This window comes from Misgurnus anguillicaudatus, chromosome 19 (genome assembly GCF_027580225.2).
Source record: "Misgurnus anguillicaudatus chromosome 19, ASM2758022v2, whole genome shotgun sequence".
NCBI lineage: Eukaryota > Metazoa > Chordata > Actinopteri > Cypriniformes > Cobitidae > Misgurnus > Misgurnus anguillicaudatus.
Window position 1 is genome coordinate 25,255,738 of NC_073355.2, and position 17,880 is coordinate 25,273,617.

General features: G+C 43.1%; 1 long non-coding RNA gene across 1 annotated transcript; it reads left to right on the top strand.

Moving 5' to 3' along the window:
* The first annotated feature begins 5,907 nt into the window (after nucleotides 1–5,907).
* Nucleotides 5,908–17,647, top strand: LOC141351068 (uncharacterized). The gene is made up of 3 exons (XR_012359226.1): nucleotides 5,908–6,020; nucleotides 6,757–6,780; nucleotides 17,284–17,647. It is a non-coding gene; the product is annotated as an uncharacterized lncRNA (long non-coding RNA).
* The last annotated feature ends 233 nt before the right edge of the window (nucleotides 17,648–17,880 follow it).

Consider the following 17,880-nt stretch of genomic DNA (forward strand, 5'->3'; position numbering starts at 1 on the left):
ACTTGTAGAAGAACTATGCCATAATTTTAATTTTTTTCTCCTCAACTGGTACAATCAAACACAACAGGTTAGTATCCACAAAGTATTTAGCTAATCAATAATGCTCAAAATATCAAAATCATTTGCACTAGCAATAAAGCCATGAATACACTGCTTAACAATGCCAGTTTGTCCCTCCTCCTTGTCAATTCCCTGCCTTCTTCATCACAGTTACTTTATACATTGCATGCCACATACTGTAAGGTGACCAGATGTTTTAAATGAAAACCGGGGACATTTCCTAGTTCAATGGTCAAAATATTATTAAAATCCCATTAGTTGTTACCTAAGAAATAAAAGTAAATAAAAATGGGGACAAAAGTTTTTTGAAAGTTTTCTTATTTTTATTGTTGTGGGTTCACTGCAAAAAATTACTTACTTCTTACTTAATAGTATTTTTGTCTTGTTTTTAGTACAAATATCTAAAAATTCTAAAGCCAAAATGCATTTTCTTGATAAGCAAAATCAAGATCAAAAACCCCTAACAAAAAACTGCCAAAAAACTGGCTTTAAGACAAAAAATTATAAATTGAAGTAGATTTCTGCTTAAAACATGCAAAAAATCTGCCAATGGGGTAAGACATTTTTTTCTTGGATTAAGTGTTGGCAATTTTTTTTCAGCACAAATGTAATATTTTTGGTCTAAAAAGTACACTAATCTTCTTATTTTGCCTACCAAGAAAATGCTATCTGAATTAAGAGTTTTTTGATATTTACTGAAAACAAGAGAAAAATACTAATAAAACAGTTTTATAATGTGTTTTTTTTTTTGCCTTTTTAATACTTTTCTTATTTATAAGAAAATATTCATATTTATCTTTTCTATTTTCTTCAGTTGTTTCCTCTTATTCTGCTTTATTTTGTATACTTTTTTGATTATAGTGATTATCGCAATTCCCAACTTGACATGGTCCACAAGTAGTCCATATGCCGGCAAATGATCACAAGCTGGGAATCGAACTTGCGAAAAGTGTTGAATGTGCGAAAGCACCACATGTCGTTGCGCTGCCCACAACACCATCAGCTCCTACGGTAAAACTAATCTTGCATTTAGTGATGACGCTGGTAATGACGATTCTCTCAGACCAATCAGTTATCTACAGTGCTTTCACATCACATTTTAGCATCAGCTCAAAAGCCCCCAAAAGTGAGCTGAAAATCTTCATCCTGGTTGTCCACCAGTTTCCATCCCCAAATATGGTTGGGGGTGTGGTTTAAGTAGTCAAGGATGTATTTTGTTTGAACAAAATGGAAGAAACTTTGCTGCCAACAACATTTCAATGAGGCAAGCAATATCAAATGTCAGTATTCTCTTCCACCATCTTCTTATAACAATTTTGAATTTAGTTAGGTTTAGTATAATGCCACTTTTATACTCAAACACATCTATAGAGGATACATTACATATGTAATACCTTATTCAAATAAATAACCATTTTAGAGGACTCACACACAGGCCTCTGTTCGGGCTAATTCAGAGTTGTTTTGATCAGTTACACAACTCCAATTTAAGTTATTTTTGGTGCAATACATTTTACATTTGAATGTCAAGTCTGTGTTGTAGCAAGAAAAGGGTATGTGTCTTAAAACACATTTTGAGTAGGAGTTACATGGCATAGGCTACATCTTTACATCTCTGGTTCACCCCAAACAAAGTTAAAACCTTACAGTAATCTCACAAAATCATGTATTCCATAAGTATATAATCATGTCAGTGAAATTTAGTCCAATGGATTCATAGACCCATAAATTATGGGGTTAAACACCAAGATTGCTTGGCTAGGTCAAATAATGAAGGAGTTAGGATGTTTTAAGGGCTTCCTGCCTGTCTTGGACGCCATCTTGAAAATTACACTTTTCTAGTGGTCAAACTTTGGTAAACTTTTAGTATGTTATTAGGGACACCTAATACTAAAAAACAGCTGAGAAACCTTTGTTAGAATTTTTTAGGGTTAGGTGTTTTTTCATATATGCAGCCACCTATTGAGACACATGCTGCTTGTGAAGGGAATCTGGTGGTGTGCTGTCATGACCACAAAGCAGCACTCCACACTTAGGACCAAAACTGTTAAATCACACTTTTTGTCATCGTGTTTGTCTCTCACATTTTGAAAATCTGTCATGATCACCTTTTGATTAAATACAAGATATTTACAACTATTTAATTATCAAAATATACCTAATTTATATAAATCATTATTCTGATTTTGGAATAAACAATATGTTTTTGAGGTCTCACACCATTCCTTCTTCTTCATTGGATAACTCCTCTCCCGGGGGCTCATGGGATAGTAAAATGTCCATTGAGTAAACACTTGGGGATATTGCCAGACATAGTATGTGATCCGGGTACTTTTGCCGACATACTACTCGCCTGGTCCACTGCTTTTTGCCTACTATATAGTAAGGAAGTAGGTGGTTTTGGACACAGCACAAGTATGTGCTCTTCAATGATTGGCCCAATGATGTTAGCCTGTTCTGATGTCGTACATACTCTTACCTGTAATCATATCAGTAAATTGATATGATTGTTCTACATACATCTCTATCTATCTCTATCTATCTATATCTATCTACATCTTTCTCTATGTCTATCTATATCTATTTCTATCACTAGCTGTTTCTCAATGAGTACGTTTACATGCATAGAATAAGCGGATAACTATCAAAAATCTGCTTATTCCAGAAAACTGTTTTCATGCGTTTACATGCAAATCAATAAGCCGGCTATGCAGACAACTTCGTTTACATGGGACTTGCAAAATTATCAGTTTTCTCACAGGCAGTGACGTCACCACCTATAGTACACAATAGTTGTTCAAAAAGTCAACGGTATATCTGTCTTAAAGGCGGAGTCCACGATGTTTGAAAAACGCGTTGGAAAGGAGACGGGCCGACTACCAAAACACACTTATAGCCAATCAAATCAAATCAAATGCCGGGTTGTGTATGTGTGGGGCGGGTCTATCAACAGAAGGTCCAGATTCTATTGGGGTAGGGGCGTGTTTGTTTAGGTGATTTCAAATATCAACATTGGCTTTCATACATCATGGACTCCGCCTTTAAGGTGTACTGTTGTATCTCTTCTCGTGTGTGCAGAACCTGTAAATGTAACATGAGCTGCTATTTTAACAGTTTCTTTGCCAACTGCTTTAGTCGAACAGAGACTTTTGTGCGTTACTTTGCGCTTACTTCCGCGTGTGACGTTTATCTTTCATACACGGAGACATGCGCATATGGACAAAACCGTGAGAACGCCGGTTAAGGTGTTTACATGCCACGCGAAATCGGCTTAACTCTTTCACAGCCAGTGTTTTAAAAAAAAGTTGCCAGCCAGCGCCAGCGCCTTTCATGATTTTCACCAAAGTTTAATGCCTTCCAGAAAATGTTCTTCTTTAAATATATAAACATACAATATACCAAATGAAAGAACAGACCCTCTGCTTTAAAAAAAAAACCGTTTCTTCCTACCTTCAGTGGTTCTTTTGGAAACCACTTTTGAATATGGGTAGGTTTATGCAAAAACACCACATTTTGAGCAAAAAGCAGAGATAATTCCATTTTTGTGACGGACTTTTCATAGAGATCCCATTCAGAGCGATCTTTAAAACAGACACGGACATGCAGCTGCTTGCCATAGGGCAATACTTCCGGGTTTAAAAAGTTGCGGAAGGGCGACACCTGGTGGATAATAGCGGTATTGCGCAAAGACGGAAAATCTTGTCATTGGCGGGGAAGCGTTTTCTCTTAATTGACGAGATATCTCGTCAATGGCGGGGAAAGAGTTAATGAGCAAAAAACTACCTGTGCCGATCGGTTTTTGCTTACGCCGTTTATGGGCTTTCCCAGATTAAAAAAAAAAAACATTTACGCGTTTACATGACCCTACGTGTTATCAGTTTATTAAGCATAATCGGCGTAAGATGAAGGAGTTGTTCTTACTAGTCCCTTCCTTCAAATGCTAGGCGATCCATCCATCCATCCATCCATATCTTATTTATTACATGTTTTGTGAATACATGCAGATCTGTCTACACAACATGCTCCTCGGTTAAGATTGTCTGTTTTTTTTCCTGCTGATGAGAGGCTTGTTCACTGCAGAGTGAGCTTTTCAGACACTGCCAAAACTATTCAATGCTAAAGTCACTTTTAAAAGGGTCTCTACACTTTTTCTATTCATATTTGACAGCTGTAATGCTCACAACTTTTTGTTGTAATCTTATTTTGTGCTACTATGGTTACTGTTCTCTATTTTAATCATAGTGTTTGCCACAAAATAGTTCCTCTATTGGTGTATTTCTGTGAAGTGGCTTTGCAACCATGCACATGTGAAAAATGAATTGAGACTGCAAACAGTGGTTAACTATTCTTTGCTATCTGTTTGGATAAGACTTCACAGGCCATTGTAAAACACTGAAATGATGCAGGTTTTGTTTTGTGACCCTATTTGTGTGGCTTGTATTTGATGGAGTGTTGGATTTTGTGTGTGGTTGTTATGATGATTGCCTTATAACAAGTCTTCAGAAGCAGTGGGATGCTGTGATAGAGAACATGAACAGAGTATACAGTTTGCACTTTCCTTTTATGATGCTTTTTTGTATACTTTTTTGATTATAGTGATTAAGTGGTAACCTTTTTTAACAAAGTTGCACTCCAAATGTGTTCTTATTGTGTTATCATTGCAATTAGTTTTTTAACAATGTACCTTTTATTACCTGCAAAAAGTCTCCATAAGCCATTAGCCTACAGTAACAGTACATTCACAGGGGACGTAAGCGTTAACGCTTCCCATTCACTTTTAATGGGTGACGTCAAGCGTTGGCGAACTGAATTAAGGATCCGTCTGCACCGCGTCACTGCTGTTGTTCGTGGTAGATGTTGAACATTTCTCAACTTTTCAAGCGGCAACGCATGCATCAGCCAATCAGATCACCTTATACAAATAACCTAGGCAGAGCCAGCCAATTACGTTTATGGAAGACCAGAGCATGTGTTGCGGGCGCCCACTGTGATTGGCTGTTGGAAACGCTTCAGACAAGCCTTCTGTCAAGCGTTAACGGTTTCGACCAGTGTGAATGTACTGTTATTGCAGGTTACCCTTTATGGGCACTTATTCCTACAGGGCAAATCATGGTGTCTGTGTTCCTCTAAATGACTTCCTTACACTTCAACAGTTTGTTTCACGTTGACATTTTCATATGTATAGTGCACAATATAAACAAAAGTATATGGATGCGGCCACCATATAGCCATAGATACAGAAATTGTGTTAAGAATAAATAAACATGTTTAACTATTCCAGTTATTTCAATCAAAACAAATATTAATGCTATACCATACAATACTAATAAAGAATTTTGTCATGTTGGAATAAAAAAAAAGGTGCTCTGCCCAAACATAATTCCCTAGAACAGAGGTCTCCAACCCTGGTCCTGGTAGGCAGTCCTGCAGATTTTAGCTCCAACCCCAATAAAACACAGCTGAAGCAGCAAATCAAGATGATAATTACAGACAGCTGGGTTGGAACTGAAGTCTGCAGGACGGTAGCTCACCAGGAGCAGGGTTGGAGACACCTGTTCTAGAATATTATTATATGCTATGTTTATTAAAAGTGGGCTAAATATTTTTTAATTTTATAAATTAATCAAAAAGTATATCAGCTCAAAATAATCAACAGCAAAAAATACTTATCGGTTAATAAAATGTGTAATGAAACTGTTGAAATGTAAGACAACCTTTAATCAAGTTGAAAACTTTATGTAGAGAAAAGGTTTCATGTCAAGGGAAAGGAAGTGGGCTTGGTGACAGACAGAAACTTGTTACATTTTTATCACGTTGCAGATTTCTACATGCAGAGACAGAAGACAGCTTCATTAAGGGATTACAAATATATGATAAGCATGATATGCATATTATTTTTGGAACACTAAGAAACAACACAAGAATAACAATGCGAAGATTTCTTCTTACTTTAATTTTAGGTAAATTAAGTCTTTAATCTGTAAATCATCTTCTACAGTAAATACAGAATAGATTTTTGTCATAGAGAATCATTTATATTAAGTATAAATTCATAGAGCTTTATGTTGTGTCTTTATGTTAAATCCTTAATAATCAGAATATATATTACTGTTCAAAAGTATTTTTCCACATTTTAGAATAAAAGTAAGGGTGTTAATGGAAACACACACATTTAATTTGCCTATGGAAGTCATGTTTTAGCTAAAACAATCTTTTTTGGTATTTAATTACTTTAAAGTAGTCACTTTTTAGTTTGCCAAAAAAATTTGAAAATGTATTTCATTGGGCCGCTTTTTGAGGTTTCACCCACACTCACTGCTTTTTAAATGGTACACTCTAAAAAATCTGCTGTAATTTTGCAGCTGGTTGCCAGTCACTTACTGTAGAAGATACAGTCAAAAAATGCTTCATGTTCATTTATCTTTAAACAAAATGTTACCAGTAAATAACATAACTGTAAAATCTACAGTAAGTTACTGGCAGCTAGTTGCCAGTAATACCCATTAATACTGTAATTTCTACAGACATTTTTTACAGTGTACTGAAAAAGTTTACATCAATTCTGAGCTCTTTTTTATTATTTTATTTTATTATTATTTGGTCTTATTTGTCTTTTATAAAACTTTATGTTATGTGCCTTGAAATAAACATTGACATTAAGCTAACTTTTTAAAATGATGTGTTTTATCTCAACAGTCTGTGCTCTGAGTTCTCCATCTGGTAAGTAGACTCTTTTCTCTTTAACTGTCTTTCTATTAACTATAGACTTTAATACTCAGACATTATATTCATTAAATGTGTAATACGAAACTTTTTCATTTAAAACAAACTAAAATCAGACACTTCATACTGTGTGTGTGCTGCGGATGGTGGGACGTTTAACTGTTGATGAACTGTTCCCCCGTAGGGCATACTCACATTCAGGCTTGGTGATGGATTTCATGTAATGGCATTTAATCAGAATAAAAAAAATGTATATCTGTAATAGTTATGTAAAAAGAAAAGAATCAGATTACAGGTACATTTTGTAAAAAGAAACTAGGATTTTTCTGCCATTTTATTCAGAAAAAAATGTAAATGTAATGTTTTAGACCGAGATATATATAGATTATTTTGTGTTACTTTTGCTTTTATAGAGGGGCGGTTTCCCGGACAAGGATTAGGTTAAACCAGGACTAGGCCTTGGTTTAATTAGGAAATATATCTAGTTTTAACAAACATGCCTTACTAAAAACATTACCTGTGTGCATTTTGAGGTAAAACAAAGGGCACTGATGTATTTTAGGATATGTCAGTGCAAGTTGTTTTCAGTTTGGAGGGCTCTTTAAAGTGTTTAAGTCTAGGACTAGTCTAATCCCTGTCCGGGAAACCGCCCCTAAATATACCTGACTATAACCTCAACATCATGAACAATATGAAAATGAAATTAAATGAGCATAAAATAAAATCTCAAAATAATGCAACCTTATTAGCAGCGGGACAAAAGTAACAAGTACTTTCGTCCTGACATTTAAACACAATTTACTTTTGTACTGAAAAACTCTGAAAAGGCAAACTTCAGGATGTGTTTCAGCACTAAATAACTTGTAGATTGATCAGGAGCACATTAAACGAGAAACACAACTTCTCTGCGTAGGGGAGAGCAGAGGCATAAGTACAATTTTTCAGGAAAAACATAATTTAAAAGAAAATGTTTTAGAAAGAGAGACATTTTTGCTGTGGCTAATAAGTGTGGTCTATCAATACCAGGTGGAATTTTGAACAAATGTAAAACAACTTCAGAATAATTTTACTTTGAACATAATCAGCGCATTGTAACTTTTGACCCTGACAGCAGGGACGAACAAACAGGTAGGCTAACAATTGCTATTTGGTTACATGTTGCCGAGATGTTAGCATTTAATTGCAAATGATATCCGGCCAATAAAAGAAAAAGTGAAAGAGATTGTCTGTGCATTTAACCAATCCACGGAGTAGGAAACCCATCCACTGCAATTCAAAAACAGACCCAAACACAGCAACACCCCAACAAATTGCCAGCTGTGGGAATCAAACCAACACCCTTTGGGTTACAGAAAAGTTAGACTCCCTAACGACTAGGCCATGATGCTTTGACAACACAAATCGTCTCGGTTACGTATGTAACCCTCGTTCCCTGAAGGAAGGGAACGGAGACGTCACGTCGTGACCGACGAATTGGGAACCGCTTCGCGGGTGACCTATCTACTTCGAGAACTATCAAAAACGCCAATGAACTTGGCATGCAGGTATTTGCATAATGCCGGCGCCGCCCCGCCAGGTGCGTATATAAGGCACAGGTGCATAATACCAAATCAGCTATATTATTGCTGAGAAGCCGAGCAACAGTGCCCGGCCTGAACAGCAATGGAACAGCAAACTGTGGCGACGGGACGTGACGTCTCCGTTCCCTTCCTTCAGGGAACGAGGGTTACATACGTAACCGAGACGTTCCCTTTCAGTCGGTCACTACGACGTCACGTCGTGACCGACGAATTGGGAATCCCTACCAAAACGCCACTGCAGCTGAACCCTTCCAGTGCCTGCAAAAGCCCTCCGCCCTCCACATAAGGGGCGGAACCTAAGGCGAAATGCAGAAGGCCGGTCACTACCTGTTCCTTAACCCACGATAGTGAAGCAGCGAACTGGGAGAAGCGTCTAAACTGAGCGGAGCTAGAACACTGCGGAAGCCATCCCCTAAGAAGGTTAAATGGATGACATAAAAATATATGAAACAACCGACAGGTTGCTCAATAAAGTCTCTGAACAATACATGGTATGTTGAGAGATGCAGAGCAGGCTCTGCTAAGGAAAAACGTGGAGGATTAGAACCCCACGGACTATACACACAAATGAACCCCACGTAGGGGACAAATGTGGACGCCTAGCCTACACAGGTTTACAGAGAATACATCAGTGATAGGTTGACAGCGGATGCTCCGCAACACCAGCTATCAGGGCGGTGGAGGAGAGGCAAAAACAGTTTTTTAGACGTTTTTGCCCCGATGGCCTTCCATAATGGTGCAAATGTGCAGCACCAAAATAGAGGCTCCAAGCCGACACACGAGCCGACCCTCGGCATTCTTAACTAGTTAGTAGAAAGAACCCGAGTGGAAACCGGTTCGACACGAACACTATAGAATCTTGTGAACGTATTAGGTGTCGCCCAGCCTGCAGCTCTACAAATATCTGTTAGCGAGGAACCGCGAGCCAGTGCCCAAGATGATGCCACACTGCGTGTAGAGTGGGCACGTAAATTAAATGGACAAGGCACATTCTGCTTTTGATATGCAAGGGCTATAGTATCCACAATCCAATGGGACATCCTCTGCTTGGTGACAGCTTTTCCTTTCTGCTGACCACCGTAACAAACAAAGAGCTGGTCTGAGGTCCTGAAACTTTGCGTCCTGTCTATATACACACGTAGTGCACGAACAGGGCATAACAAAGCCATGGCTGGTTCTGCCTCCTCCAAAGGCAGTGCTTGGAGATTCACCACTTGATCTCTAAAAGGAGTGGTGGGAACTTTGGGCACAAAGCCGGGCCGGGGTCTCAGTGTTACGCTGGATGCAGCCGGCCCGAACTGAAGGCACGATTCATCGACTGAAAATGCATGAATATCCCCTATCCTCTTAACAGAAGCCAAAGCAAGGAGTGTTAATGTTTTCATTGTAAGAAATTTAACACTCACACTATGCAGAGGCTCGAATGGGGCTTCCTGGAGTGATTTCAGCACCAAGGACAGGTCCCAAGGAGGAATAGAGGGGGGACGCGAAGGATTCAGTCTTCGAGCGCCTCTGAGAAATCTAATGACTAGGTCGTGCTGACCCACTGTTCTACCGTTTACGGGTGAATGGTGAGCTGATATCGCAGCGATATCGACTTTAATAGTGGATGGTGACAGCCTATTCTCCAAACGACGCTGGAGATATAAAAGCACAACACTAATCGGGCATTCTCGGGGGTTTTCACTTCGGGAAGAACACCAGTCGACAAACAGGTTCCATTTAAGCGCGTAAGCCTGTCTCGTAGACGGCGCTCGCGCAGCAGCAATAGTGTTAGATACCTCTTGCGGTAAATCACTCATATCCTCCGTGCCCCGTCCAGAGACCACACATGGAGGTTCCACAGGTCGGGGCGCGGGTGCCATAATGTGCCCTCTTGTTGAGAAAGAAGGTCCTTCCTCAGGGGAATCTTCCACGGAGGGGCTGTCGCGAGGAGAGAGAGTTCTGGAAACCAACTCCTGGTTGTCCAATACGGTGCCACCAACAGCACGCTTTCCTCGTCCTCCCGGATTTTGCATAAGGTCTGCGCAATGAGGCTCACCGGAGGGAACGCGTATTTGCGCATGTTTCGCGGCCAGCTGTGTGCCAATGCATCCACGCCGAGCGAGTCGTCGGCTAGTGAATAGAACAGGCGACAATGGGTCGTCTCTGGGGAAGCAAACAGATCTATCTGCGCTTTGCCGAAACGTCTCCAAATTTGCTGAACCGCAATGGGGTGGAGTCGCCATTCGCCGGGACGCGCAGCCCGAGAGAGCGCATCCGCCTCTACATTGAGCGTGCCCGGGATGTAAATGGCACGAAGAGACCTCAAATTCTTCTGACTCCATGTGAGGAGGTGACGGGCGAGATGCGACAGGTGACGCGAGCGTAAACCGCCTTGACGATTGATGTACGCCACGGTCGCAGTGTTGTCTGTTCGAACTAATACATCTTTGCCCCGTAACTCGTTGCTGAAACGGACGAGCGCAAGATATACAGCCCACATTTCCCGGCAGTTTATGTGCCAATGCAGCTGGGGTGTCGTCCAGACCCCCGAAGCCACAAGCCCATCGTACGTGGCCCCCCACCCCGTGTCTGACGCATCTGTGCATACTATCGCATGCCTGGAGACCTGTCTCAGAGGCACACCGGCTCGGAGAAACGCACGGTCTAACCACGGAGTGAAAGTGCGACGACACGCAGGTGTAATGATAACACGGTGAATGCCGCGCAGCCACGCTCTCCTCGGGACTCGATCGTGAAGCCAATGCTGAAGCGGTCGCATATGAAGCAGTCCGAGCGGAGTTACAGCTGCGGCTGCTGCCATATGCCCCAAAAGCTTTTGAAATTGTTTCAGCGGGACCGCGCTCTTGCTCTTGAATGTATCCAGGCAAGTCAGAATCGACTGTACACGCGCTTCTGTTAGACGAGCTGTCAAATCGATCGAGTCCAGTTCCATACCGAGAAAAGAGATTCTCTGCACAGGGCAAAGCTTGCTCTTTTCCCAGTTGACCCGAAGACCCAAACGAGCGAGGTGTTTTAAAGTTAAATCTCTGTGATCGCACAGCGTCTGACGTGTTTGAGCTATTATTAGCCAATCGTCCAGATACGCGAGAATGCGCACAGCTCTCTCTCTCAGGGGTTTTAAAGCCCCCTCCACTACTTTGGTGAATACACGGGGCGACAGAGAGAGCCCGAATGGGAGGACTTTGTACTGGTATGCTCGCCCCTCGAACGCAAAGCGGAGAAACGGCCTGTGTCGGGGGAGAATCGATACGTGAAAGTACGCGTCCTTCAGGTCGATAGATGCGAACCAATCGTTTGGACGAATGCATGGAAATATGCGTTTGGGCGTCAGCATTTTGAACGGCATTCTGTGAAGTGCACGGTTCAGCGAACGCAGGTCCAAGATCGGTCGCAAGCCGCCGCTTTTCTTGGGTACAATAAAGTAAGGGCTGTAAAACCCCGACCTCATCTCGGCTGGAGGGACCGGCTGGATCGCGTCTTTCGCCAATAAGACAGCGATCTCCGCACGGAGGACGTGCGCATCGGCAGCTCTCACCGTAGTGAAACGAACGCCGGAGAATTTGGGGGGACGCCGGGCAAATTGGATCGCATAGCCGAGACGAATCGTGCGTAAAAGCCAACGCGACGGGCTGGGAAGCTGTTCCCACGCCCCCAGATACCGTGCGAGGGGGACTAAAGGCACGATCGGTGTACCCGCGGCGGGCGCAACGGAGGTGATCGCCGGTGTGTGCGTAACGGCCGCACCGACAGCAGTGTTGTGTGTAATAACACTCACCTGAGTCCGTTGCTGGGTGGTTGAGTAAGGGAGGCTCTGCTGAAGACACCTCACACCACTCGATGCACCCTCTGGCGAAGGAGGAGGGAGACGATGGGTTATGAGCCCGTAGCTGTCTCTTACCGGCTGAGAGCGCGGTGGGGTTATGAGCCCGTGCGTCGCTCTCGTTCTCCTCTGATGAGTCGGAGAACGAGGGGGGGTTATGAGCCCGCTCGTGTCTCCGGCGCTCATCTGAAGACCTAGAGATGGAAGTGGAATTCGCTCTTTTTGTGGATTTGTGGGTGCCGACTGAAAAGTCGGCGGAACAGAAAAATGAAACAAAAGATTCCCCAACCGGCCCTCCTCCGGTGGGGGGAGTGGTGCCTTCACCATCTCCCGAAGAGCGATCCCCTCCATCTCTAGGTCGCCCGTCTCAGGGCCGCTTTGATCTTCTTTTACCACCCTTTGCAGCGGGCTGAGCGGGCGGGGCGGGCTGCTGACGGCCGGTTCCTCGCTTCTTAGAAGAGCCCCGGGGAGGAACGGAGGCGGCCGCCGCAGGACGCCCTCGGCGAGGAGCAGGCTGAGGCGCCGACGTGGATGGGGCAGGCGCAGGACGCTTCCGACGTGGCATGATCTGAGCGATGGCCTCAGTCTGCTTCTTGGCCGCGGAGAATTGCTGGGCAAACTCCTCGACCATCTCGCCGAACAGGCCGGTCTGGGAAACCGGAGCATTCAGGAGCCGGGTTTTATCGGCGTCCTTCATGTCCGCCAGACACAGCCAGAGATGGCGTTCCTGGACTACCAGGGTAGACATCGCACGCCCGACGGCGCGTGCGGTGACCTTGGTCGCACGAAGCGCCAGATCTGTAGCCGCACGTAGTTCAGAGAACTCCGCCGAGTCGTGACCTCCCGCGTGCAGATCCCTCAGAGCCTTAGCCTGATGAACCTGCAGCAATGCCATGGCATGCAGGGCAGAGGCTGCCTCCCCACAAGCCTTGTAAGCAGCACCGGACAGCGCCGAAGACTGCTTACAGGCCCGTGAGGGGAGAGTAGGCTGGTCCCGCCAGGAGGAAGCGACACCGGCCGGACACAATTGCATCGCGACCGGGCGCTCCACTGACGGGATACCAGTGTACCCCTTGGCATCTCCACCCTCGAGAGAGGTGAGAGGTGAAGGCTGATACGGCCGGTTCCGGGCGGAAAACGGGGTTTTCCACGACCGCGTCAGCTCTTCATGCACCTCGGGGAAGAAAGGCACCGGGGGCGAGGACTGAGAAGCCCTGGCACCCCCGAAGAACCAATCATCGAGGCGGGACGGTTCAGGTGGGGGAGGTTTAGTCCACTCCAAGCCGACCGCCTCCGCCGCCCGAGCGAGCATGGCTGCCATCTCAGGGTCGAACGCAGAAGCCGCAACCTGGCCCGAAGGCGGGAGCGGATCCGGATCGACGTCTGAGGCTGACAACCCCCCCTCCGACGTTACGGTGGATATCGCGTCAGGTGGAGGCTCGACAGAGCGCGAGGACACCGTAGAACACGGGCCACTCGTCTCCATCGGGACCTCCGCTGGCAACGGATCAGGGCGCTGGGAGCTACTGGACGAACCAGCAGACCGACCCAGCACCGTTATACGGAGGTCATCCTTCGCCAATCTGGTAGCTGCGCCCTTAGCAGCACCAGACTGGGAAGGCGGGGGCCGTTGCCGGAGGAACGACACCCGTCTCCGCAAATCCGCTATAGTCATGCCCTCGCAGACGGGGCATGAACTATCACGCAACGCTGCCTCTGCGTGCTGGAGCCCCAGACACGAGAGACAACGCTTGTGGCCATCCTGGGGGGCGATAAACACACCGCATCCAGAAACGGAGCACGGACGGAAATCCATCTTTAAAAAGACGACCCCGACCGTGACACGAATGAGTGGCTGTCTTTAAAAAGACACAAAGCTCAAACGTGCTGCTCTTTTAGGGAAATCACTCTTTTGTGCGAGCTGGTGAAACACACAGGGAGAGGCAAACGCACTCACTCGAACTCAAGTCCTAAATTAAAGAGACAGAGAGAGAGAGAAAGGGTGGAAAAAACACTGCGAGCCTCCACTGAGGTGTCTTTGCCCAACCAACTTCAGCAAGCTGAGATATTCTTTTCCCACACAGCACAGGATCTACGAAGATCAGTAACAGCTTCTCGAGAGCAGATGTCTGCCGGCTTCGAAGCAATAAAGCTGATTTGGTATTATGCACCTGTGCCTTATATACGCACCTGGCGGGGCGGCGCCGGCATTATGCAAATACCTGCATGCCAAGTTCATTGGCGTTTTTGATAGTTCTCGAAGTAGATAGGTCACCCGCGAAGCGGTTCCCAATTCGTCGGTCACGACGTGACGTCGTAGTGACCGACTGAAAGGGAACTGTGAATCCAAGCTATACATTTTTTATCAGTATGTGTGTTCCCTGGGTTCGAACCCATGACCTTCCACGCTGCAAAAACACAGGAATCTCTTAATAAATAATTGTACATTGAATTTATATTAATAATATAATTATTGTTTATAAGGTGTGCAGTTATTAACAAGAACAATGAACAAATCAAATCTATATCTCTGGACTGCACAGCCTTATTTGGGAAGATCGAATGACTCGAGTCAAACTTGAAAACTTGAACTAATCAATTCTGTTTCCAGACATATACACAGCCTGTAGAGGGCTGTCATGCGACAGAAGCACGAATGTCTGTCTGGTAACAGGGGCAGACTGGACATCATGAGCACTGGAACATTTCCTGGTGGCCTGGTAGTCGTTCTGGCCTGCCTGCCGTGCTGTCAGCTCAGGTTGACATGTGGTAGGCTGATATGAATGAATGACGGACAGAGGTGGAAAAAGTAATAAAATATTGTACTCAAGTAAAAGTAAAGTTACTTTAATAATATTTTACTTAAGTAAAAGTAAAGTTACTTGTCTAAAAATCTACTCAAGTAAAAGTAAAAAGTAAGTCATTTTAACTTTACTCAGAGTAAAAGTTACTTTTTTTACAGCGGGAAGAGTGGAGGATTCTAGTATAGTTCAAAAACGACAAGGGAATATACATCTCAAACTAGTTGTTTTTAATTGTAGGAACATCTTTACAATTAAAGTGCAATAACAAAAAGTTAATAAAATAAAAAGCTTTTTTAAAGTAAGAAACATTTATGGGATTGTTTTATGATTTTTACATGTGAGTTATGCACTTTTGAAGGTGGTCAGCAGCTAGTAAATACAATCACTATAGTAAAGTTGTAATTGATGTATTGCTGGTAACATACATTATTTCATTAAATTATATATAGTTTAAATGAGCATATAATGAGATGAGTGCCATGTCTATATACATTTGACACGTTTATTATCTTCTTACTTCCCTGACCTGGGTACCTGATGACCTTTATTCTCTCTCTCTCTCTCTCTCTCTCTCTCTCTCTCTCTCTCTCTCTCTCTCTCTCTCTCTCTCTCTCTCTCTCTCTCTCTCTCTCTCTCTCGTGCGCGCTCTCTCTCTCTCTCTGCAATGTCTAATGACCTGCGCATTCTCGAGGACGTTCTGAAGTTGTGTTTGACTTGACGCGAAGCTGCTAGACCTCGGAAGATAATGCGCATGGTATTAAAAAACGCATCGTGCAATTTCGTACTTAAGAGCATGAATCCTACCTTTCATAGAAATGAAACACTCGCTTCGCTTCAGTGGAAAGTGGTCGCTTAAATATGACCAGGGGTTTCTTTCATAAGATTTGAACTGAGGCGGGTCTGCATTAGCGCGCGCCTGTCTCGTCCGTCTCCATGGTTCTTTTTGCGCGTTCCCCCGGGCCCCGCCCATTTACATCCGTTGCGCGTCTTTATCACCTTGCTTTTTAAAATATTTTTTACTCAGTAACGGATAAGATTTAAAATGTAGCGAAGTACAATACTTTAAATAAAACATACTTAAGTAAAAGTAAAAGTACAGATTTTAAAAACTACTCAAAAAAGTTAAAGTACACAAAAAAACTACTCAATTACAGTAACGTGAGTAAATGTAATTCGTTACTTTCCACCTCTGATGACGGACCTCTACAAATCTTACCACCACATGAACTAACGCCAGCAACGCACTACCTCTTTGGTTATACCTCACAAATATACAGCGAAAACGCAAAGCAGAAGCCAAGAGAGAACGCGAGTGAATAGAAAGAAAAGCCCTGGTCACAGACGCAGCAAAATCTCAGAAATGTTCACCAAGGCAGGTCAGTCAAGTTACCAGGTCCATCATTCATTTATATCAGCCTATCACATGTCAACCTGAGCTGACTGCACCACGGCAGACAGGCCAGAACGACCACCAGGCCACCGGGAAACGTCCCAGTGCTCCAGATGGCCAGTCTGCCCCTGCTCATTGTGCACTCATACCATAAACTCAACATTATGAATTCACAATGAGATTGCATATTACCCCCAATGTGAGAATCTCACAATGGTGTGACCTCACTGTAATTCTCCAGTATCTGCCTTTTCCTAGTGAGATATAGGAAGTAGAATGCCCCCCTTTTTACCTATATTTGTATTGCCTCGTCTTTACCTGCTCAACATTTTGAAATCACAATGAGCTTACATATTGCTCACAGTGTAATTATCATGGTATGAGAATTGTGTAACTTCACTGGAATCATCGCGTGATCTCATGTATTGACTGGGTTATAATAATCCTAAAATTATATTTTTCACAAATGAACGCCTCCCATATTAAAAAGCAGGGCCACAAACATCCAACTTAACATTTAACAGTTATGCCATCCTCGCACCAGGCCTGGACACTTCACCAATTTTGCAGTCCAGTTGACCACAAACTTTAACAACAGAGGCAGAAATAGATGCAGCTGAAATGCCAATAAATGCATTTACATGAAGATGTTTATAAGAAGAAACAACAAAGGTGAATGGTTCATTACTGAAAAAATCATTATGCAAACATTGTAGAGATTACTTAAACAGTCCACATTTTCCGGTAAAACTGTAAATAAGATTCTCAGTAAGACCAAATAAACATTCCAAAAACATATTAAAAATCTATTAAAAATACAATAAATACTTAAAGCAATGAAATGCATTTCAAGCATTACACAAATCAAGTACTTCAAGTATTTCTTTTATTATACGTCAGAATTGTTAAGATTGGTCAATGGCTCTGATTCCTGCTGTGGACGAGTAGAGATCCTTCACAATGGCACATGGGGAACCGTGTGTGATCGTGACTGGGACTTAACAGATGCTGATGTTGTGTGCAAACAATTAAACTGTGGCAGAGCCATCAGCGCCCCTCACAGCGCAGCATTTGGTCAGGGAACTGGAGCAATCTTGCTGGATGATGTTCGATGCTCTGGAAATGAGAACAACATTACACAGTGCTTACACAGAGGTCTGGGACAACATGACTGTAATCATGGTAAAGATGCTGGTGTTGTATGTACAGGTAAGACAAATAATTTGTGAAAATAACAGAGACTGCAGATAGATGTCACCATTTTGTTATCCAAAGAATATTTATCAGAGTAAAGTACAGTTTTACTATAGGTCTTGTTTACAAGAATGATCGTTCAATCACCATTACTGCTCATACTCAAACAATTATTTTACTTTTTTGTCACGTTTACCATAATTATTACATTTAGCTCATTCTCATTTGCAAACGTTATAGTTACTGAAACTTTCCCTGTGTCAACATTGCCTAGGATTTTATCAGTGTGGAAACATTACAACT